Raw genomic sequence first — 23,033 nt, 5'->3', positions numbered from 1 at the left:
TGCTGCTTCACTCTGATCTTATCTGTCTATTCCACATCGCGCATTTGAGTCAGGCAGAGAACAACCCTCTTCCTTTATTATTCCAAACCCATCACACAGCATTAGTTTAGTATCGCATTTCAGTAGTTCTAATAGGATATGCATCATGGACTGAATCTAGCTATGATTTTTTTTCCTGTTAGAAAATTTTGGCTGATCATTCAGGAATAGACCTTATTGTGTTTAGCTAATTTCATGTAAATTCCTGCCTCTTGCTTAATCTTCAACACCTCTCAAATCAATTGATCAAAAATAATTTAGATAAAGCTTCTGCTTTCTCTTCTTACCCACTGATCAATAAGTGACTGTTTGGAGGAATAATTAAGTGTCCTAACTTTCTAGGAAGTACTCAGTTACTAGCAGGCAAACTTCCTGCTTTATCATAAGGGGGAAAGGTTCTCCTGTATGAGAAGATGCTCCTTACCAGCCTGAGCCCAAGGATAAATTAGAGACTCATCAGCTTCAGGAAATATTCCTTTCCATCTTCCAGAGAAATAGCCTCTTTAATTTACTTGGCCCTAAAATTTTAAGGCTATCCCCATTATTTTTATTTATTCATCCAAGGAAGCATGAGTTGGCTGCCTATGATGGTCTTGGGTCTCAGAATAATAAAATATATATATGTAGGATTAAAAGGTATATGTGGTTTTCTATAAGTGGTAGATTATATTTATCTATAAAACATCCTCTGTTTAACTCATATCTGATAAGCATAATGGCAACACTTACTATTTATTGTATTTGCGCACTCTAGATCTTTCAACTCTTGCAACTTAAATATCCTTATTTAACTGAAGAGAAAGCTGACTTTTGGAAAGGCCTGTGACTTGCCCATCATCATATAGTTAGTGAGAGGTGAAGCCAGAATTGAAATCCCAAACCACAGATCCTGATTCTTATGACAGAGCCTTAGCACATGGCACTATCCAGTGGTTCTCTACCCTGCTGACATGGTAGAATCACCTGGAACTTTTTTTCTTAGTTGTGATAACCTATATAAAATTTGCTATTTTAACCTTTTTAAATGTACAGTTCGTGTCAATGATGACATTTACAAGGTTATGCTACCATTACCACTATCTATTACCAAGACCTTTTTCATTACCACAAAAAAGCAGTTCTTCATTCTTCCTCCCCCTAGCTCCTGGTAACCTTGAATCTCTTTCTGTTCTATGAATTTTCTATTTTTTAGATAATTCATATAAGTGGGATCATACAATATCTATCCTTATGTGCCTGGTTTATTTCACTGAGCATAATGTCTTCAAGGTTCATCCATGTAGTAGCATGGGTCAGAATTTCATTCACTTTCATGACTGGATAATACTTCATTGATGTATATGCCACATTTTTGTTTATCTGTTCATTTATTGATGAACCCTTACATTGTTTCTGCCTTTTGGCTATTATGAATGATGTTGCTGTGAATACTGGTATATAAGTATCAGTTCAAGTCCTTGATTTCAACTCTTGGATGTTTACCTAGAGATGGGATTACCTGGTCACATGGTAGTTCTGTGTTTAACTTTTTGAGCTGAAAGACTTTTAAAAAATGATTCCTTAAAGTTATGAAGTATGTAACAACATGGCTGGACCTTAAGGACATTATGCTGAGTGAGATTAGCCAGAAACAAAAGGACAAATACTGTATGGTCTCACTGATATGAACTGACATTAGTGAATAAACTTGGAGAATTTCATTGGTAACAGAGACCATCAGGAGATAGAAATAGGGTAAGATATTGGGTAATTGGTACAGTAGGAATATGGATTGTGCAACAGGACTGAATGTAAAAACACAGAAATGGATAGCACAATACTACCTAACTGTAATACCATTATGTTAAAACACTGAATGAAGCTGAATGTGAGAATGATAGAGGGAGGAGGGCTGGGGGCACAAATGAAATCAGAAAGAAAGATAGACAATAAAGACTGAGATGGTATAATCTAGGAATGCCTAGAGTGTATAATGATAGTAGCTAAATGTGCAAATTTAAAAAATGTTTTTGCATGAGGAAAAACAAAGGAATGTCATTACTGCAGGGTGCTGAAAATAGATGATAATAATATTTTAAAATTTCAACTTATGTGTGAGACTAAAGCAAAAAATGTTTATTTGGTACAAAATTTATATTTTGACTAGTGCATTTCCTAATGTAACTTATGTAGACAACTTAATTGAACACCATAAGTACATGGAACCTTGAGTAGGACATGAGATTTTGTTGGTTTGTCCAGAGTGATGCCCCGATAAATCCCAGAGTGATTTGAACAATGAATAAAAAAGTATTTGCAAAGTCCCCTTTGGGGAATGGTGAGAAAGGGGAAAAATTCAACTTTCCCAAGTTGAAGTCTCACAAGCAGTGCAGACAATCAAAGCTACAGGCTGAGCCCCCAATCTTGGGGTTTGTTCATATGAAACTTAACACAACAAAGGATAGGTCAAGCCTACTTAAAATTAAGCCTAAGAATCACCCCCAAGAGAACCTCTTTTGTTGCTCAGATGTGGCCTCTCTCTCCAGCCAACACAACAAGCAAACTCACCACCTTCCCCCTGTCTACGTGGGACATGACTCCCAGGGGTGTGGACCTTCCTGGCAACATTGGACAGAAATCCTGGAATGAACTGAGACTCAGCATCAGGGGATTGAGAAAACCTTCTCGACCAAAATGGGTAAGAGTGAAATGAGACAAAATAAGTGTCAATGGCTGAGAGATTCCAAACAGAGTCGAGAGGCTATCCTGGAGGTATTCTTATGCATTAAGTAGATATCACCTTGTTAGTCAAGATGTAGTGGAGAGGCTGGAGGGAACTGCCTGAAAATGTGGAGCAGTGTTCCAGTAGCCATGTTTCTTGAAGATGATTGTATAATGATATAGCTTTCACAATGTAACTATGTGATTGTGAAAACCTTGTGTCTGATGCTCCTTTTATCTACCTTATCAGAGAAGAGTAAAACATAAGGAATAAAGATGAATAATAGGGTGAACAAATGTTAAAATAAATTTAGAGTGAAATACTGGTGATCGGTGAGGGGGAGGGGTGGGAGGTATGGTATATATGGATTTTTTTCTGTTTTCTTTTTCTTTTTCTGAATAGATGCAAATGTTCCAAGAAATTATCATTACGATGAATATGCAACTATGTGATGATATTGTGAATTACTGATTATATATGTAGAATGGAATAATCAAAAATTAAGAAAAAAAAAAAGATTCCTGCTGTCATCCTTCCCAGGGATTCTGTGATGTTTAGTCAGAAGCAGGGCCTGAAAAACAAATCATTGTTTTTCAAAATCTCCCCCAGTGATTCTAATATGCAACCAGGGATGCTCCACTGCAGTCTCTATAGGCAGAAATAAAACAATATGCAATTAGCTACTGATCAAGAGAAGAAGCAATTTAGCTAAAAAAAAAATATATAGAAAAGAATGATCTTAATTTATTGTTCCTCCACTCCATTTCATTAAAGAAAATAGAGGTGTTTAAAAAATTGTTGCAGAGTGATCTAGTTTTGGATTAAGAATTATAGGATGACCAGGCTTCTGTGTATGTGTCCTGCAACCCCACTGGGAAGAAATCCATCCCAGTTTGGTTGACAGATAATTCCTTGACCATCTAAGTGTGGTCCATAGATTACCTTATCTTGGCCTAGCCCCTTTTTGATGATGCAAAAAGAATGTTAATCAAAGTGATCCTTTTTACTAAGACATCAAGAGTTGACCCTAGTCAGTAAATTTCTACTCTTTTGTTTAAAGTTTTAAAATGCAAGGATTTGGCTGTTCTGTTTGTTTTCTGTCTAGCTGCCTATTTGGTTACTTTTCACATTCTAGTCTCAGAAAAGAGGTGGATTTCTCTGGTGGATGTATACCACTGTTTATCAGGGAAGGGCTGCTTCAGACACTGAGTAGTGTGTTCATGCAGGGGGTCTGCCCTATGTATATATTTTAACTAGAACTGATGCTAGATGTATGATGCTTCACCTTCTCACGTCCTTCTCAGCATTCCTGTCCTATGTTGTGTGTCTCTATTCATATGCACTGTTCTTTTGTAACTGCCCATATTTTAAATAATTAGCTTTCAGGAGGCAGGTGGCACTGAGGCACAACTAAACCCACAGTCTTTAGAGCCAGGCCCCCCTACCTGGGTTGGAATTGCAGAGCTGCTATTCATGACTGGATGGCCTGAGTCAAAATACGTAATTTTTTTGAGCCTCAGTTTCCTCATTTGGTTTGGGGATTAAATAAAATATGTTAAGCTCCTGGCACACCATAGGTATTAATAGTAATAATCAGTATTAGTCTCTTTTCCTTTGGTTTTCTAATTATGATATTCTATTTTTCAGTAGAATTATTAATTGTTTAGCTAAATCTGCCTGTTTTAGTTTTCTCGGCTGCTCAAAGCAAATACCATGAAATGAATCAGGGTAAATAATAGGAATTTATTCACTTACAGTTAGAGTCTGTGAAAATATTCAGATACAAGCATCATCAAGGTGATGCTTTAATCCTGAAGACTGGCTGCTGGCAATCCTTGACTCTTCTGCCACATGGCAAGGCACATGGCAGTATCTACTGGTCTCTCCCTTCTTTTCCTGATTTTGTTGATTTCCGTTCCTTGCTTCTGTGGCCTTTTTCCTCTCTATTTCATGTATAAAGGATTCTAGTAATAGGATTAAGACCCATCTTGAATAAGGCAGGCTACACCCTAACTAAAGTAGTCTCATCAGAAGGTCCTACTTGCAATAGATCACACCCAGAGGGATAGATTACATTTAAGAACATGTTTTTCTGAGCTACATATAGTTCCAAACCATCAAACTATCTTTGTTATCTTCTTCCCTCAATAAATAGGTATGAATACCCAACAGAGAAGTATATTCTTGTCTCTGTATATTCTGTCTGGAAACCATCAAAAATGTGGATGACCTGTAAATTTACAAGTTACCTGGTAAGGGGAGTTATATTTATTAAATAGATCCCCAAAACACACACACACACACACACATGCAAAGCAAAAAGTCCTCCCCCTATACACAGTGCCTAATACTCACAAATACTTCATGAGATCAGCATTAATATTCTGACCTTACAGATGAAGACTTGAGACTCACAGGATTTTATTTGCCCAAGGACATAACAGCTACTAGCTGCAAAGCTGGAATTCCAACCCAGAACTGCCTGATTCCAAATATCATTGCCTGATAGGCATCTGCTATTTGGGGAGGGGCTAAGGAAAGGCTTGACTCACAAAGTCCAAACCATCACCTGCTTTTTAAAAGCTCCACAACCTTGTATGGACCATTAGGATAGCGTGGAGGGTGGAAAGTTTGGGGGTGCTGGTGATTTGCGTGTTATCCTCACGTATTTGTGTGTGTGTTGGGGTGGAATGAAAGTGGTTACAATAATCAATTCACAAAACTCCTCACACTCTCTAAGTGGCAGAGCACTAAATGTGGAAAAGCCCCAGAGTCTTTAAAGAAGGCATTTCTCATAGGAGTCAGATACCAGCAAAACATCTGTGTGGCTAATCAAGGAGGTACAAGGTCACACTTAGTCAACAGAAAGATTCCCTACAGGAAGACATATCCAAAGGAAGTGCCATATGATTTATTTGCCATAACTCAATTTCCATCTGTCTCATAAAATAGATTGTGTACACATTGCACTCCAGGCACCCAGCCAGGGCATGAGCATACCAAGAGCAGAAAACCTTGCTGTCCCTTGGGCATTGGTGACATACTCTTGAACAGCCAGGCCGGGCTGTGTGGTCTACAGGGAAAGGCCTTAGATCACCACACCAACCTTGCAGACCTTTGGGGAGTTGGCTGGATCGTGGGCCTTTGAACAAGGCTCCACAGCAATAATGGGGGTGGGGGGGGGTGGTGTTAAACATTCTGCCCTCTCCACAGACTCCTTTGACTCACATTTCCACTCTCCAGGTAGTTATTTTGCCAGTTCAGACAAGACCTGTTAATAGTTGCTTGTATTTCTTATGTAAATGCAGAGCGGGCCTAAACAAACGCTTTCTTGCTTATAGTGTGATAGAGCAAATCAAGTGAAATTGAAACCTTTTGTTATTCTGTAAACAGAGTTTAAGAACTGCTAATAGCCAAGTAAAAAACAATGTAATCCTATGAGACTAAACCAAAAACCAAAGAACTCCTAGAGAATTCTGAAAATTAAGGGTTATTTGGAACTGAAAACTGGCTTCCCTTTCTCTGAGTATCAGAAACTCTATCTTCTTTCTAAAGCTTCCTTATTTAGGTTACTATAACATCAATAGATTTTAAGAAAGAGATTTATAGAAATTATTTCTGTAGGAAAATTTCCTCCTGTTTTATTTCTTTTATTAGACAAACATATCTTCTGGTTAGTCACCCATTTAACGCGTGTTGTGGAGAGGGAGAAAAAGGAAGCCAAAGAAAGGGCAGCCTGAGACCAGGGTACATGTTCCTTCCCCAGAGCCCACAGCATTTCCATGACACTCCATGCACTAGCTGTGTGACTATGGGCAGTTATTTGACTCTTTGGAGATTTAATTCACCCATAAAATAGAGATAAAATACATGCTTGCAAGTTTCTCTTGAGGGTGTTATGAGATTATACAAAATCAAGTTCCTACTCAAGTATGCTGATTGATGGTGTTCAATAAATGCTACTTTCATCTGAATCTGAATGCCAAAGCCTCATGCTGACATGGAAGCTAGAGGAAGATAAATAGCTCTTGCTCTTCTGAGTTAGAATATCTTTTGGGGCAGAGGGTATTTACTTTTTAAATTACTCAACAACTCTTGCTGTGAGCACACTGTGTGCCAGACACAATGCTGGGTGCTGACAAAATAGATGAATGAAAGAACTCTGGTCTACATAGAACTTATGGCTTAGTTGGGGAGAGGGGCATTGTTATGGTTAAGTTCATGTTTCAAGTTGGCCAGGTTTTGGTGTCCACTTGTTTGGTCAAGTAAGCACTGGCCTGGTTGTTACCATGAGGACATTTCTTAGACATATCATCGATAAGTTGATTGGATCTATGGCTGATTACACCTACAATCAACTGAGGAGATTGCCTTCAACAATTGGAGAAGTCTTGTGCAATCAGTTGAAGGCTTTAAAAGGAGAAGTGATGACTTCTGCAGTCAGAAGAGAGAGTTTCCATCTCTGCTTCAGCCAGCCAGCTTCTCCTAGGGAATTCATCAAAATCCTTCATCAGAGTTCCCAGCTTGCAGACTGCCCTACAGAATTTGAACTTGTACATTCCCACAGCCACATGAGATGATTTTAATAAAATCTCATATTTATAGATATCTCCTGTTGTTCAGTTTCACTAGAGAACCTTGACTAATATAGGCATTCAGACTAATAAATGGTTAGCCAGATCCAGGTGCTAAGGGTAACAATTGAAGAATGTACAAGATACAGAGATTATATAGAGCAGCGGTTGACAAAGTAAGACCATGGGCTAGATCTGGCCCACTGCCTATTTTTGTAAATAAAATTTTATTGGAACACATCCATACTCATTTGTTTGCATATTGCCCATGGCAGGGTTGTGTACGGTTGGTTCTGTTCTAATACGACATATACATTCCTAAAAAACATCACTCTATGCAAGATTGCAAATAAGAACTACAGAGCATATGGGAAAAATGGGTTTGGGGCACAACCTAAAACTAGGTCAGTGACACATTAAAAAAAAAAAGGATAAACAATAGGACACTAATAAAGATGGCAGCACAATTTTACACGTGTTAAATCATCAAAAACATATAAATACTGAAGTAAATAGGATAGTTTGCCTTGGAAATGAATGAAGTTGTTTGTGGAAGTGGGCATCGGAAGGGTTGCAACCTTGAGTTATTGTGAAGTGGCAGGAGGAGAGTGATCTGAGGTCAGAGAAGGAAAGTTACAATGCCACGTGTGCGGATGTGGTGCATGACACAGTAAGCTGAGGCCACTGGTAGATGTCAGAGGTATATGTTCTTGGTGTATTCCTAACATGTCTTGATTCATATTGGTGCAGTTTTCTGCCTCTACCAAATGTTTGTCAGTGAGGAAATCGCATGTAAGCAAATATGAAATCTATATTACGTTCCTGTTGCTCCTTAATATATTAATCATACTGGAACAAATTCACATTTTTAAAACGAGTTTTAGCAGAACTGGCTGTTTTGACAACAGAGACCCCTATGGCTTGCAAATCCTAAAATACTTTTTTATCTGGCCTGTTCTAGAATGTTTGCTGACCCCTGGCATAGAAGAAAGAGGGGGTTACCTCTGATGATTGGGACCTGAGGAGTCAGGAAAGCTCCCAGAGGATGCCTGCACTGTTTTTAGGAGGCTGAAGAGGAAGAGTTTGACAGGGTACATATGGGAAGCAGAACATTTTTCCATTTTTGTTGTGATTCTCTCTCCCATTAGAAATAAATGCCATCCATCTGTGTGTGATAAGTCTGAGTAGAGATAGATAAAACTATTTCAAAGAGATGGGCTGGTTCCGAGATCAGCATGACTGAGTATAATGTAATTAAAATAATTGACTTTGGGTTTAAAAAAAAAAAAAGAAAGCATCAATCAGAGAGGGGTGGGATAGTCAGCTATGAAGCAAAGGGAGAGAGGGCATGGTCCTCCTTGTCTTTGAAGCCACTGTTCTTATCAGAGGAGAGATGAAAGCATCAGACAACATTGGCCCCATGCCAGAAAACAATCACATTACAATTCTTTGTCTGCTTTTGTGTTCAAGCATTAAATTTTTAAATTACAATTTGCCTTCAGAGAGAACATATGCTGGCTATATTGATGGAATTACTCCAATCCAAGGGACAGGTGACTACCCGGTGTTATACATCAGGCTCCTGAGTATGGTTAATGCGAGTCTATCCTGAGCATCTACTCTAGTTTCAGACTCCTGAATAACAGGTTTCTGGATCTACAAAAGCAGAGAACTGGATTGGGCCCCAGCAAACACATCAACATAATATATATTTTCCTACAAAGCTCTACATTTCCTACAATGTTCTTTCCCTCTGTCTTTGTATCTTTAAGCCCTGTTCTGAGGGTCAAGTCTAACTCTAGTGACTTTTATGACATCATCTTTCCCTCCCCGCTGGACACTTACCTCTCTGGGCTCTGAAAACTCATACATACACATTATACACACATCTCTTAGAGTCTTCATAACATCTTGTCTTCCTTACAGTTATTTGTTCTTGGGCTATCTCCTTGCCTAAATTTGGAACTCTGAGAAAGCAAAGACTTTTTTATTTTTCTTTGTGTACTCCAATATGAATACTTAATGAACTAGTAATATCTTAAGGGTATAAGAAGTCATAGAAATTATTGGTGTGTATGTTTGGGAGGGAGGAAGGGAGAGAGGGACGTGAGAGATTGCATGTGGAACAAAAGAATTTTACTGAGGAAGGATACATCTAGCTGATATATCATATGGGGTGGCAGAAGGAATAATTGGATAGTCAGATATAGAGTGAGAGCCCAAGTACCTGGAGTAAGAACCACTATGTATACACTGTCCTAAACACTTTGCACGTACCATATCCTTTAATCCTTTTTATGATCCTGTGGTGTTGGTGAATTTTACTCTCCTTTTACAGATGTGGAAACTGAGGCCCAGAGAGATTAAGGAACTAGTTCGGTATCCAGTAGCTAGTGGCTAGACTAGTTCCATGCCCCATGCTCTAAACCATCATGCAAAAGCTTTCTGCTAAGCCTAGTATTGGACCAGGTTCACATAAAGGGAGGGTGGTTTAAATAACACCAGCCAACGAGTCAGTGACAGAAGAATACAAGGGAAAAGATTCTGGGTTCAGATTTCCTGCCCAGTTCATTGCCAATGGACTGCTTGTGGAGACGTACCCCTTAAGATAATCTTTGTCTGAGTTGCAGTCGCATGCCATTGCCTCAGCATTTCCCCAACTCATACTTCTGTGTAGACTATTTTAGTGGGGACCTCAGGACTCATTTGGGATTATCTCTGTGTAGTGAGGAACTTGGAGGCTGATCCAGGTAAAGATTTAACTGTAAACAATCTATTGGGATGAAACTTTAAGAGTTTGCTTGGGAAGGGAGATCTTTCTCAGCAGGAGACCTTCCAAAGCCTAAGATACAAGGGGCCACCCAGCAGGGAAATTGGGCAAGCAGAACTTCCAGGGGAGAGGGGAATGGGGGTGAAGAGCTAGGCAATGTTGCAGAGTCAGCATGGTGAGGAGTTTCTTGGTCCGGGAGCTCCAAGGGGCAGTGGTGGCCTGGAGATTTACAACTACAGGGTGTTATCTTATCTATGGTAGCAGATGTTGGCATGGTTTCATAGCCTACACAAAGCTTGTCAGATCTAAATGGCTAAAAATTGCTGGTCTAGTTTTAAAGCAGTCAGTGTGTTTGAATTTGAGTTTGATGTCAGTGAGCTTTGGGGCCAATGGCCCTAGGCTACTCTAACAAAATAAACAACACTTGGGGCCATCTTAAGCTGATTTATATAACACTTTAGAAATAGCTTTTGGAGAGTCATGCCTATGAATGGGTTAACTTGCAGAGTAGTAAGCTCCATGTCCCTGGAAATATCCATGTTCAGTGACCATGCCCATGTGACAGGAATATTTGGTGGGAAGGACATGTGGGTGAGGGAGGATGAACTATATGATCTTTTTTTGTTTAATTTTTTTTTATTTTGAAACAATTTAAACTTATTTGACAGCTGCAAAAGTAATACAAAACCCATACAGAGAAATCTAATATCACCAGATACCCACATTTACCAACTTTTAACATTTTGCCACATTTGTGATTATTTCTGTCTTTCTATCTCTGTAGTACCTAACTACCTACCTACCTATTTTCTAAACATTTGAGAGTAGGTTGCATACATTATGCTCTTTTGAACACTGAATACCAAGAACAATGATATTCATTTATTTCTACATAACTATACTATAAGTATAGTTATCAGGTTCGAGATATTTAACATTGATATAAAGCATAAGTGTTCATTCCATTTTTTTTCAATTGTTCCAATATTGTCCTTTTGCACATTTTCTCCTCCATCATTAGATTTACTCCAAGATCACGTATTACATTTAAGTTGTCATTGCCTCTTTAGTCATTTTTTTTTAACTTGGAAACATATATGCAACTTAAATTTCCTGTCTCAACCACTCCCAAGCATAACATTTATTAGGATTAATCATATTCTCAGTATTGCACTGTCCTCACCACCATCCATTACCAGACTTTCTTATCACCCCAAACAGAAACCCCACACCCATTGTGCATTAACTCCCCATGCCTCTTCACCCCCATCCCTGGTAACATGTACACTATTACTGTCTCTGTGCATTTGTATATTCTGGCTATCTCATAAGTGAAATTAGACCATATCTTATAGACTTACTGATTTCAGTCAACAGGATGTCTTCAAGGTTCATCCATATAGCAGCATGTATCAGGATTTCATTCCTTTCTACAGCTGCGTAGTATTCCGTGGTGTGTAAATACCACATTTTATTTATCCATTCATCTGGTGATGGGCTGAGTTGCTTCCACCTTTTAGCTATTGTGAATAATACAGTCATGAATTGGTGCACAAGCATCTGTCTGAGGCCTTGTTTTCAATTATTTGGAGAATATACTTAGAAGTGGGATTGCTGGGATATATGGCTATTCGATGTTTAACTTTTAGAGAAACCTCCAAGAAACCTGTTTTCTACAGAGGCTGCACCATTTTAAATTCCTAACAACAATGTGTGAAGATTTCTATTTATTTTCTTCCTCACAAGTACTTATTATTTTCCATTAAAAAATAACTATTAAGTGCATATATGGTGATTTCTCATTGTGATTTTGGTTTGAATATTCCTAATGGATAATGAATAATGTATTTCTTGGCCATTTGCATATCTTCTTTGGAGAAATATCTATTCAAGTTCCTTGCCTATTTTTAAAGGTTTTGTTGTTGTTGACTTGTAGGAATTATTTATATATTCTGGATATTAAGCACTTATATGAGTACAATTTAAGAAAGCCATTCCTGCAGTATGACTTGAAGTTCATTTGATATCAAAATGGTTTTGAAGTTCCAGTTAATACACTCTTCTCATCAACTGAAATGTTTTTTATTTTAAAGTCTATGGTAGGCTGTATCATGCCCTAATTCACCAAACCTGTGACTATGTTACCTGATGTGGCAAAAGGGGTTTTGTAAATGTGATTCAATTAAGCATCTTGATATGGAATATTAATGTGGATTATTCTTGTGGGCTCAGTGTAATCAACAGGGACTTTATAAGATGGAAGCAGGAAAGTCAGTTTCAGAGAAGGAGATGTGATGAAAGAAGGAGAAAAGGCCCATGAGCCAAGGAATGCAAGCAGCTTCTAGAAGCTGGAAATATGTACTACCTTGTCTGAAATGACAAGGAAACAGATTTCCCTCTTAAGTTTCCAGAAGTAATAAAATCCTGCCAACAACTTGGTATTAGACTTCTGGTCTCCAGAACAGTAAAGGAATAAATTCATTGTTTTAAGCCACTAAGTTTGTGGCTATTTGTTATAGCAGCAATAGGAAAATAATATATTGTCCTTCCTTCCTTCTTCCCTCATCCCATTTTTTCTTTGCTTCTCCCTTACCTTACCCCTTCTTCCCTTTCTCTCCCTCTGTTCATTCTCATTCTATCTCCGTCCCTCAGCCCCTTCCTCCCTTCCTTTTCTCCCCCTTCCCACTTTTTCCTCCTTACAGTCCCCTTTGGGAGTACACAAACAAAGTAGTTAGGAAAAGACCTGATGATTTAATACTAATGGTTTTTGGTTTATGGTATTTTTAAGTTTTCTGCTGATTATTACGAGTCCTGGTGAAGAGATTAATCCAGTTACCATGATTTGTTTCCTTGTCTCGCCTTCATAAAATTGCAAGGATACAATAATATAGTTATACTTCCCCTGGGCTCCAAAATGCCCAGTAATTACAAGTGATTCACGAGAACAGATTAACTTGTGAGGGGTTGTATTGTGCTTCATAGTAAGCAGTCATTTATTAAGTTTTAAAAATGCCTTTAGAAAGAATATAATGGGTTCATCAATTAAAAGTATGTTTGGTAAAAAAAAAGTCTCGGCCTGTCACTGATAACTCTTCTTCCCCCAAATCCTTCTTTTTGAAGCTGCTGTCTTTGTGTGTGGCTCTGGAATGCCTGGCCTCCTACTCTAATGTTTCCTTACTGATGGCAGTTCCACCTGAGGAGAACTGTGTGTGGGCCTTGCTTGGCCCAGTGTGATCTTGGTGACAGATTTAGCATTTGGTTATTATCCTCCTTTTGGGTTTTATTTTCTGTAAAAGGTCAGTGGTTATGAAAAGAAAATATGTGGATAAAAGGAAATAATATGGATTATCCTAATACAATGGAGAGAAACTGCAAATAAAGTCAAGCATGCAGTCCTTATTTTACAGGTGAGGAACTGAGGTCCAGAAGGGTTAAGTAATTTGGCTAAAATCATACAATTGGTAGGTGATAGGATCAGATTTTACTATTCCCACAGCCAAGTCCAGAGATAACCACTGTGCTATCTCATCTGTTCAAGGGAGCATGGTGATTCAGATGACCAGTGTGATTCAGATGACCAGGCCATCCATCTTTTGATTAGAGCAAGGTTACCATTTTGCCGTGTCCTTGCCAGAGCACCATGGGACCGTGGAGAGGTGCCCAACCACCCAGGTAGGGGGGTTGCTGGCTCCTGGAGGCAGGAAGAAACCAGACCCTGCAGGGTTTTCAGACTACCCTGATAATGAGGAGAAATATGAGAGGGTTTTGTTTTGTTTTGTAATAAACAGGCAGAGCATTTATTGAGAACAAATGTTAGAGGACAAGGGGTGAGAAAGCCTAGAGGCCTCGGCAATGTGGGCCTCTCATAGTTTTTTTTGCTTTTATAGATTAGCTTTACTTTGTCCCCCTCTCTCTCTTATGCTGTAGGAGGATTTGAAAGGGGGTGGAAAAGGTGGGCATGGTCAGACTTGCCTTTTGGAAAGGCCCTATTCCATTTGGTCCACTTTCATACCACCAATTCTCTTTCCTTGAGCACATGTTTTTGAGACATGCCATTGTGAATTCCAAGTTTGTGGAGAGTTTTCAGTGAAGATGCTGTTTTACTTTCCTAGTTGCTAAAACACCATACAATGGTTGGTTCAACAACAGGAGTTTATTGGCTCCCAGTTTTGGAGGCTAGAAAGCTTGCTTCCTCCAGAGTCAGTATCTTTTAGCTGGCTGGCAGCTGTTGGTGTTCCTTGGCTTTGCTGTCACATGGCAGTGTACATGGTGGCATCTTCTTTCTCTTTCAGAATCCACTGACTTCCTGCTTCTGGCTGTTCCGGGTGGCTTCTCTCTCCCTCTGTTTATAAAGGACTCTAGTAACCCAGATGAAAGCCCAACCTGACTCAGGTGGGCTACACCTCCACTGAAGTAACATCTTCAAGAGATCTTATTTACAGTGCGCCCACACCCACCAGACCAGGGACTGGGACCTGAGCGATCCCTGTGTGGGGACACGATCCCTAGGAGATGTAGAAAGCCCTTGGGAGCCAGCCTACCAGATGTTGTCATCAGGGCAGGAGGGGAGAACAGCTGTGGTTTAGCCAGTTTCCTCCAGGAACCTCTCTTAATCTCAGATTCCCTGGCTGAGTTACATTGTCCTGATTTGATATTTGAGAACAGCAGCTGAGAGGAGGAGGTGGTGGTAGCTGTGTGCAGGTTGCAGTGGGTAATTGGAGGTAAAAAAGGAAAAGTGGCTTACCTAATTGCATTCTAAATTACAGCCATTGTTCAATTCATTTCTTAAAAGTACTTAATGCACACAAGAAGAAAAGTCCACTCTGGAGTGGAGAGATGATGGGGGCAGGGGCAGCAGTGGGGGGAGATGGATGCCCATACACTTGCATCACCTTATCAGGGTGACATGCTCGTAGGTGCAGATTTGAGTGGCTTGCTCAATTATTTTCACTGTGTGCATGCTAACAGTAATAAACTTGGAAAACGGAAACACATGAGTCTACAGTAATTGTTTTTTAGATAGTGTAATAATTCATGATAATTGCTTGCAAAGCATTTTCCCCCTCCTTGTCTACAGGGGTAAATACATTAAAGCCACGTTCTTGTATACTATTTTGCAATCTATTAGCATAATAACCCATTGTAAAATAAGCCCTGCTGTTGTGGGAAATTGTATGATATTGGTCCATTAGACACCTTTGTCTTATATACAAGCAGTTAATGGCACTATTTATAGGTATCACCTAAGCTTGGTATATGCTTGTTACCATCTAATAGAGCCAGAGCACGAAGCGCTATTTGATAAAAGTTACCCAACAGTAACAATCCACCATGACACTGGCCTCTTGCTTGAAAATTGCTTTTAGCCCCAAGTGAATGAGAAACTCATCTTGATAAATTTACCTGCAAGCTAAGTTATAACCAATGTTCACAGAATGTAATCAAATTAGATCATAAAGCCTTTAATTTCATCATTAGCATGTATTATTTCTTCCTCAAACCTTGTAATTAAATAGCTGAATAGGAATAGATAATTTTTTCCCTTTTATACATTTATTAGGTATCTGGGGTTAAATTTGGAACTCTGTTATGATACACATCTGCTTATTCTCAAATTAGGATGGTTTTAATGATACCTGAAGAAATAAAAAAGTAATTGGTTAACTAAACTAAGGGGATTTGTGCAAATAAGATATCATTATATTTATCCAAGCACTGTTATAATCTGAGAGTTGTATAATTAACCAAATCATACAGAGGGAAATTAGACACTCATTATTTACTTTTCTTGGCCGTTTTGTGGGTTTGTATAAAATTTTTCACTACACACAGGAGATTAATTCTTTTTGAGATTTACATCTGGTTTACCACAAGTCAAGGATTTCTGAATAAATGCTCTTTTCTTACTCCCAGTTAGCAATAAGAAATTCATGGCTTTGCAATTACAAAGTAGCCAACTGTATAGAGAATGGAGTTGAATACCCAGGGAAGTGGATATATTATTGCCTCAACGCAGCTCCCTTTTGTGGCCAGTTAAACACAGTAGTACCCTCTTTCAGTCAACCTGTTTCCCAACTCAAATAGAACTGTAGCTGGGACTGGGCAAACTAATTTCCAAGAGGGTGGTAGCTTCAGTGACTCTCAACTCTGACTGTAAGTCAGAAGCCCCTGGGGAGCTTTAAAAAGTACAGATACCTGTACTCCACCCCCAGAGTTTCTGACTCATTCCACCACCGGAGTTGCGACCCACTGTAGCAGCTCAAACAGGGATGGAAGAAAAGAGCAACAGGGGGCGCTGTCCCACTCCCGGCGGCTGAGTCATGGCTGACAGGGTTTGGATTTGCAGCCTGTTTCTCCATCGAGCCTATATACCTTTTCCTGAAAACTGCTGCTGACTGTTCAGACTTGACACACAAAATGAAGCAAATATGTCAACATTGGCTTAAGGTGTTAGTTTATAGGTGTCATAGGTAGAGAATTCACTCATAAAAAAAAAAAGTCATTTTAAATAAACTAGTGGGAGAGAAAAAAAAGCTTGAAAGGAAAATGCATACAAAATAGCAAGTCATTTCCCAGGAAAGAAACAGAGGTGAAGCTAGGGTAGAGAATTGCCATTTCAAGCCTTGCAATGCCCCACTCACAGACCTGGAGCTCTGGTCTTTGGAAGAGCCTCTGATACAAGCCATCCCAATCCAAGCAAATCATTCTGGATAGCCAGGGACTAAATCAGACTTTTCTCATCTTGGCTTTTCATTTGCTACATTTAAGATTTTACCTTGCTTGTGCCATGAGGTCTAATTTGCTTTCCCTGGAACTGACCTTTGGCTGCTTGCCTTAAATATTCCTCTGTGTGCCTGTGGTTTCCCAGGTCTCCATCCCTTCAGCAGCCAGCTGGTTTGCAACTCTGCAGAGAACAGCTGTCTGAAAATGATGCTCAAATCATAAAATGTCCCTGTATTAGTTCCCTAGGTTTGCCTGAGCGAAGTGCCACAGACTAGTTGACTTAAATCAATAGAAATTTATTGTCTCACAGTTCTGGAGGTTAGAGGACTGAAATCTAGGTGTCCTCATGGTGATTCTTCTGGAGGCTCTAAGAGAAGATCCATTCCATCCCTTTCTGCCGGCTTCTGGTGGTTCCTGGCAATCACTGGCATGCCTTGGTTTTTGTGGCAGCATAACACCAATTTCTGCCTCTGCCTTCACATGGCCTTCTTCACCCTGTGTGTGTCTCTGTGTCCTCTTCTTATAAGGACACCAGTCATTGGGGTCCTTAGGCTTATCCTAAATCCAGGATGATTTTCTGTTAAGATCCTCACATTTGCAAGGGATCCTATTCCCAAACAAGTCTCAGTCATTCACAGGCATTGCAGATTAGGACTTGAAAATATCTTTGGAGGGGAGATGTATTTCAACCTACTACAGTCCCTTTCTTCTCACTATTGCTCTGTCCTTGGCCCATGCCAAAACTGGAGTTCCCTTTTCCCAAGGATACTCCTACTGCTCAGGCTGGATGTAAAAGTAGAATATTGATGTTCTCAAGGACTTCTTTCCTACTCCTGCAAGGGAAGTCCTCTGTACCACATTGTTGACATTGCCTCATTCTCTCTGCCACACTGAATAAATATATTTAAGACAGGATTAGTTTATGAGTCATTGGCTTGATTTATAATACATTTTTCTTTTCAGATATGCATTGCTACTGTTTATCTCTGCAAAATAATTAATAAAGTTGCGTTTGAACCTCACATTAAATTTATATCCATGTTATTACAATTTTATTTCTGTTGACTGATACTTTTCAGATAAAAGGCTGAAATAAGAGCATATAGGCAAATAAAAATAGTTATTATTTCAGCTTCTCCTGGTTGTCCTTACGTTGTTATTATAGGCCTACTCTTTATTCTCTTATCTTATCTGTACAACCAATATGGGGGATATGAAAACAAGTTCCTTGGTTCTCACAGTGTGTTCAGGTGAGCTGTCTGTTAATGAGTTTTCCCTGTTGCTTGAGAACCAGACAAGCAGGAGCAGCAGGTCATCATCTGCAGTTGTTTGATGTTCATTTGGTGCCAGAGACCCACAGTTGTTAGAACCTGGCTTTAAGCTTTATTTCCAGTAGTGGGAGTGGATACTGTGGATCCAAACTTTTTTTTAACTAGCTGCTCTGATTGATAGCCAGTGACCCACACATGTGTAGGATGGCTAAAATTAGAGTCCAGCTTTGGTCATGGAACAGCCATGTATCCAAAACCACAACTACAAACTGATCTGGTCATTATACTATTCTTTCTTTTTTTTTTTTTAACACTGTTCTTTGATATATACTGCAATGTCACAGTTCAGCTTTTAGCAGTGATAACAATACTCATGGTGACTAGACATCATTATATTTGAAACCTCTATTATAGAATTGTACTGGGGGAGGTGACAATTTACAAATTGCAAGTAGGCTTCTCTCTTTAAAAGTGGATACTTCTTTTTATTTTTAGAGGAATTCTGTGATATAACTTTGGAAAGTGCAATATTGTAGTCTTAAGATCTAGGTCTTGACTCTAAGAGTTGTCATTCAAATTTTACTTTTTTTTTTTCTTAAGCAAAGTCATTTAATCAGATTAATGCCAGGAAATAATACTTTTAGCTTCTGATAGTCTACTTGGCCATCTCTTATGAATAATATTATTAACAATGAGAATAATCACAGCTTCCATGTAATGGATGCAGTTACTGTGATGGGTAATCCATACACATTACTTTATTTAATCCTCACAGCAAACCTCTGAGGCTTAGGGAAATTAAGCAACGTATTCAAAGTTATCTCAGTGACTCAGTGGTGGAACTGAGATTCAAACATAGCTTTGTCTCATTCCCAAGCTGATATTCTCATTTAGCATGTTTTATTTGTTCCCAGTGGAAATGATTTTTAAAATGTGGGAGATAACAGAGTTGAGAACTGTTAGCTGTTGATTAACTGCACCTGAAAAGCATTGAGGTGACCAGGAGACCAGTTTTTGGTCTTAGCTTAATTGATGACTACTTTTGTGCTTTCAAATGAACAGATTCCCTCTACTGGGTCTTGATATTTTCTCATCTGGAAAACAGGGCTAATGGTACCTAACTCAAATAAGATGATGGGAAAGCATTTTGCAACTTAAAGACACTCAGTGAATGGACTCCATTAGTATGTCCCACAAGATTCTCTCCTTGGTTCTGTCTTATTCAACATTTTCATTATCTTGATATGTAGGCCATAATTATCAAATTTGAGTGGAGGCAAGCCTGGAAAGGATAACTAATTTGTTGAGTGAGGTAATCAGGACACAAAATAGTATCTGTAGACTGAGCTAATAGATTAAGACATTCAAGATGAAATTTAATCATTTTAGAATGTCACATAAAGAGAATGGTGTTCGGTTTGTCCTAAATTAATGCCTAACATTTACTAAGCTTGGGTCAGGTGATATTTTAAGTTCATTGCATATGTTAACTTGATAATTCTCAGAGCATCTGTTTGGAGTAGGTGCTGTTAATATTCTCCTTTTACTGGTAAGGAAACTGAGGTACAGAGAGGTTATATTTGCCCAAAGTCACGTAGCTAGTAAATGGAGGAGACAGCATACATCCCCAGGAAATCTAGACTCTTCAATTCTACCACTGTAGTGCACTGTTAAAAAAAAAGCCAACACAATTTTCAGCCATATTAGTAGAGACATTGCATCTGGGTAAGAGTCTCAGTCACAATCTTCTTGATAGTCTCACAAATTTTAAATGATAGTATGTATTTGTTAATAGGCCTTGATAAACCAGACTGCATCTGGAAAAGAGCCATCAGGATGATGTCATCCAAAGGGAGGTTTGGGAGAATGCAAAATTATGAGCTTGGAGAAGAAAAGATATGGTGGGACAACTATCTTCAAATATTTGTCACAAGGAAGTTAGAATTGAACTCTTCTGTGAACTCCAGAGAGCAGACCCAAGCATGTAGATGGGTGTTAGAGGGAAGATTCTTCATTTCAATATAATTGAAATCTGCCTGCAGATGAAAACTGCCCATAGAAAAATGGACCTCTGCTAAAAAGTGGGTACTTCAGTCACTGGCAGTATTTAAATTAGAATACCTGCAAAGCATGAAAGCTGTTAGGGGATTTCTACTTTGTTGAGAGAGTCATTGGATGACTTCAAATGTCCTTTCCAATTTCAAGATTCTACCATTCATTCATCAGTCATGATTCATGCTTCATCCTCAAACATAGATATTCTCCTTAGAGGTAACTTTGAAAAATCAGTGATGAACTGGATTTAAAATTTTTGTTTTTTTAATGATAAATTGACCAATGATGATTGTGGCAAGGGTAAGTATCTGAACCAAGCTCAACAATTAGGTTCTCTCCCCTGGAATTTGGAACTGGTTGACTTTCTGGAGTTGGGCGCTGGTACAGCAATTACTGAGCTGTAAGTTGGGAAACTGAAAGCACTGATTGGCGAGGAGAAAGATGAATAAAGCAGATGCAGAGTGGGATGCAGAAGTGAGAAATCCCATCATCCAAGGGAAAGAGAGAGAGAAAGTGAGAGATGGTGAGACTAAATTTTAGGCCATTAAGCCTGGAAGGACTTGCTGTTCCTTGTTTAAGGAGACACTGTGTCTCTAACTGTAGTCTCTCAGTTAGTTCCCCCTCCCCATTTTAAAATCTCAAACCTGTCTCAGTAGGTTTTTATGATTTGTCACTCAAAGTAGTTCTTTAACTTTAGATGATTCTTTTTAGATAAGGTGACTCTTCTTTCTTTGTATCAAAAACTTACTTTCATTTTCTTAAATTGTCCACTTAATAGTGGCAAGTCGTTACAGGTACATATTTTTCCCCAAGAAAGAATGGTTATAATTAAGTGATTCTAAAGTACTTTAGTGCAGAAGGGCCAGGGCTATCCAAATGTCAGACTAAATTATAAAGTGAACAGAACTAAAATGCCACAGGATGTAACTATCCATAATTTATAAGTAGTAGGATAAGATCAGTCCATAAAATGAGCTGGGATATTTTTTTCTTGGTTTCATATATTTTTATTAAAAGATATATCTTAATAACAGTGAAGTACTGAAGATGAATAGTATTTACAAAAGAATGAGACATTCTTATCATATCCCTGGGACCCATGTTTTTTATTGTATACTCAGAGAAATGTCATTAGTTGATGCACTGTTTTATCAGCCTTTGGGACTCTGGGACATGAATATTTTAGGTAGGACATTGCTCCTCAGAAGGCTCCCATACTATGTTTTGCTATGGCAGAAATCTCATGTGTAAGTGATTTCCGGAAGAGACATCCACCCTCTGAGATGTGGACCGTAAGAGAAATCTACACAGGCTTCTGGAGCAGACCTCTGCCTGTCAAGAGTAAATCCAAACTTGAGTTTGTTTGAAATGGGTCTATGTAACAGAAACATTTGCAGTCATGTCACTGAAAATGTTTGTTTTACTGGGTCTACATGGCAAATAGGATACAGATCAGTGAGCAAAGAAATAGTTTGCTGAGTATGTTGGACATCTCTGATGAAATGTTTGCTGGAAGTACCTACCAGGGTTCTTGCTTCTGTACCCCATCTATGAGTTGCCATGCTGGCTGACAGCATTCCAGCCTCTGCATTTATGAGAAACGAGTTGAAGAATTTGTCATCATTTGGACTTTAGATTGTTTTCTAGGAGTTGTAAACCCTCTGACCATATTGTAACTCATGGAATTTGACCCACATCCCTCTTGAAATTTGAATCAGATAGAGGACGGCTACCCTTTACTTTTATGAAATGGATATTTTGCACTGGAGCTGCCTGAAAAGTACATTTTGTGAAATAAACCTTATTTTCCCATTGACTTACTTTATAAAACTAAAGTTGCATACTCTGGAAGGAAATCCATAAAACATTCAGCAAGGAGACAGTTTAGGTAGCCTCCATCCCAGTCCTACAGTAAATACTTCTAAACTGTCACTCATAAGTGCCTAAAGAAATAATAGCTCATTAGTGCTTTAATTTCTTTTAATACGTAATTTTTTAACACCACAGTTTCTCGTTAACCAGTTAACCACTGGAATTTGTGTCTTCTGAATTTCATATACTATAGGATTTTCTTCTATGGCTAGGAATCTCTTATGCAATACCCACAATTTTGATCCCTTCTTTCTCCTTTAATCCAAATATTCCTATCATTTAACTAAGCTGGACCATGATATCATACACCCCAGTTCAAATCTCTAAAAACATCAGAGTTGTGATATCTGGATGTAAGTTGGGAACTCCAGAAGATATGGGGGGCCTAGAAGATACTTTCATTTTAAAATCAAGAGGCTACAAAGATGTAAATTCATAAAGAAAGAAAATTGATTAGAGGTTACCAGAGGCCTGGAAGAGGGGTAATGGGGAGTTATTGGTTAAAGGGTACAGAGTTTCTGTTTGGGGTAATGAGAAAGCTTTGATAATGAATGGTGGTGATGGTCACACAACATTGTGAATGTAATTAAAGCCACTGGATTGTATATTTTACAGTGTTAGAAATGGGATATTCTGTGCCATAAATATAATAATTTTTGTAAAAAAGAAGCCACATAGGAAAATTATATCTGAGAAATATATTTTTAGTCAATTAAATAAGTCTCCCAGATTAGAACTGTACATATTCATAAAATATTAGGAAGGAAACGAGAGCAAATGCTAGAATCCACTAAAATAATTGTTTTCCCCATAAATCACATTAAAAACCACATGTTTACCTTTCAACACTTTGTCTTCGGTCTAGGTAAAAGTGAGTTATTAATTGCATTGTGATTAGTGAAATTTATCTTTTCTTAATGGTAGATTTGGGAAGGAGAGGGAGCTTGACCTGTTGAAGTTTGTACTTGAAGCTTCTGTTTGATTTAGTAGCAGCAAGCATGATATTACTTTGCTTGTGAGGGAAAGTG

The 23,033-nt window shown here is 38.6% G+C and overlaps 1 protein-coding gene across 32 annotated transcripts in view; it reads left to right on the top strand.

Annotated features, from left to right (window-relative positions):
• LOC143656990 (uncharacterized) overlaps window positions 1-23,033 on the top strand; it is a 402,509-nt gene that overhangs the window by 245,035 nt on the left and 134,441 nt on the right. For 2 of the 32 annotated variants that reach the window (XR_013162704.1, XR_013162689.1), the window contains 3 exons: window positions 8,276-8,405; window positions 13,623-13,756; window positions 14,377-14,898. The exons of 27 other annotated variants lie outside the window; for them this stretch is intronic. The gene's annotated coding sequence lies outside the window, so the exon portion shown is untranslated. Of the gene's footprint in view, window positions 1-2,564; window positions 2,717-4,895; window positions 4,993-8,275; window positions 8,406-13,622; window positions 13,757-14,376; window positions 14,899-23,033 lie in introns of those variants that run through there. 3 more of the 32 variants (XR_013162687.1, XR_013162686.1, XR_013162690.1) reach the window with 3 other exon arrangements.

The sequence above is a fragment of the Tamandua tetradactyla genome, chromosome 15 (assembly GCF_023851605.1).
Source record: "Tamandua tetradactyla isolate mTamTet1 chromosome 15, mTamTet1.pri, whole genome shotgun sequence".
Taxonomy (NCBI): Eukaryota; Metazoa; Chordata; class Mammalia; order Pilosa; family Myrmecophagidae; genus Tamandua; species Tamandua tetradactyla.
The sequence above is the reverse complement of the archived record's forward strand: the minus strand, read 5'-3'. Positions and strand labels throughout refer to the sequence as shown.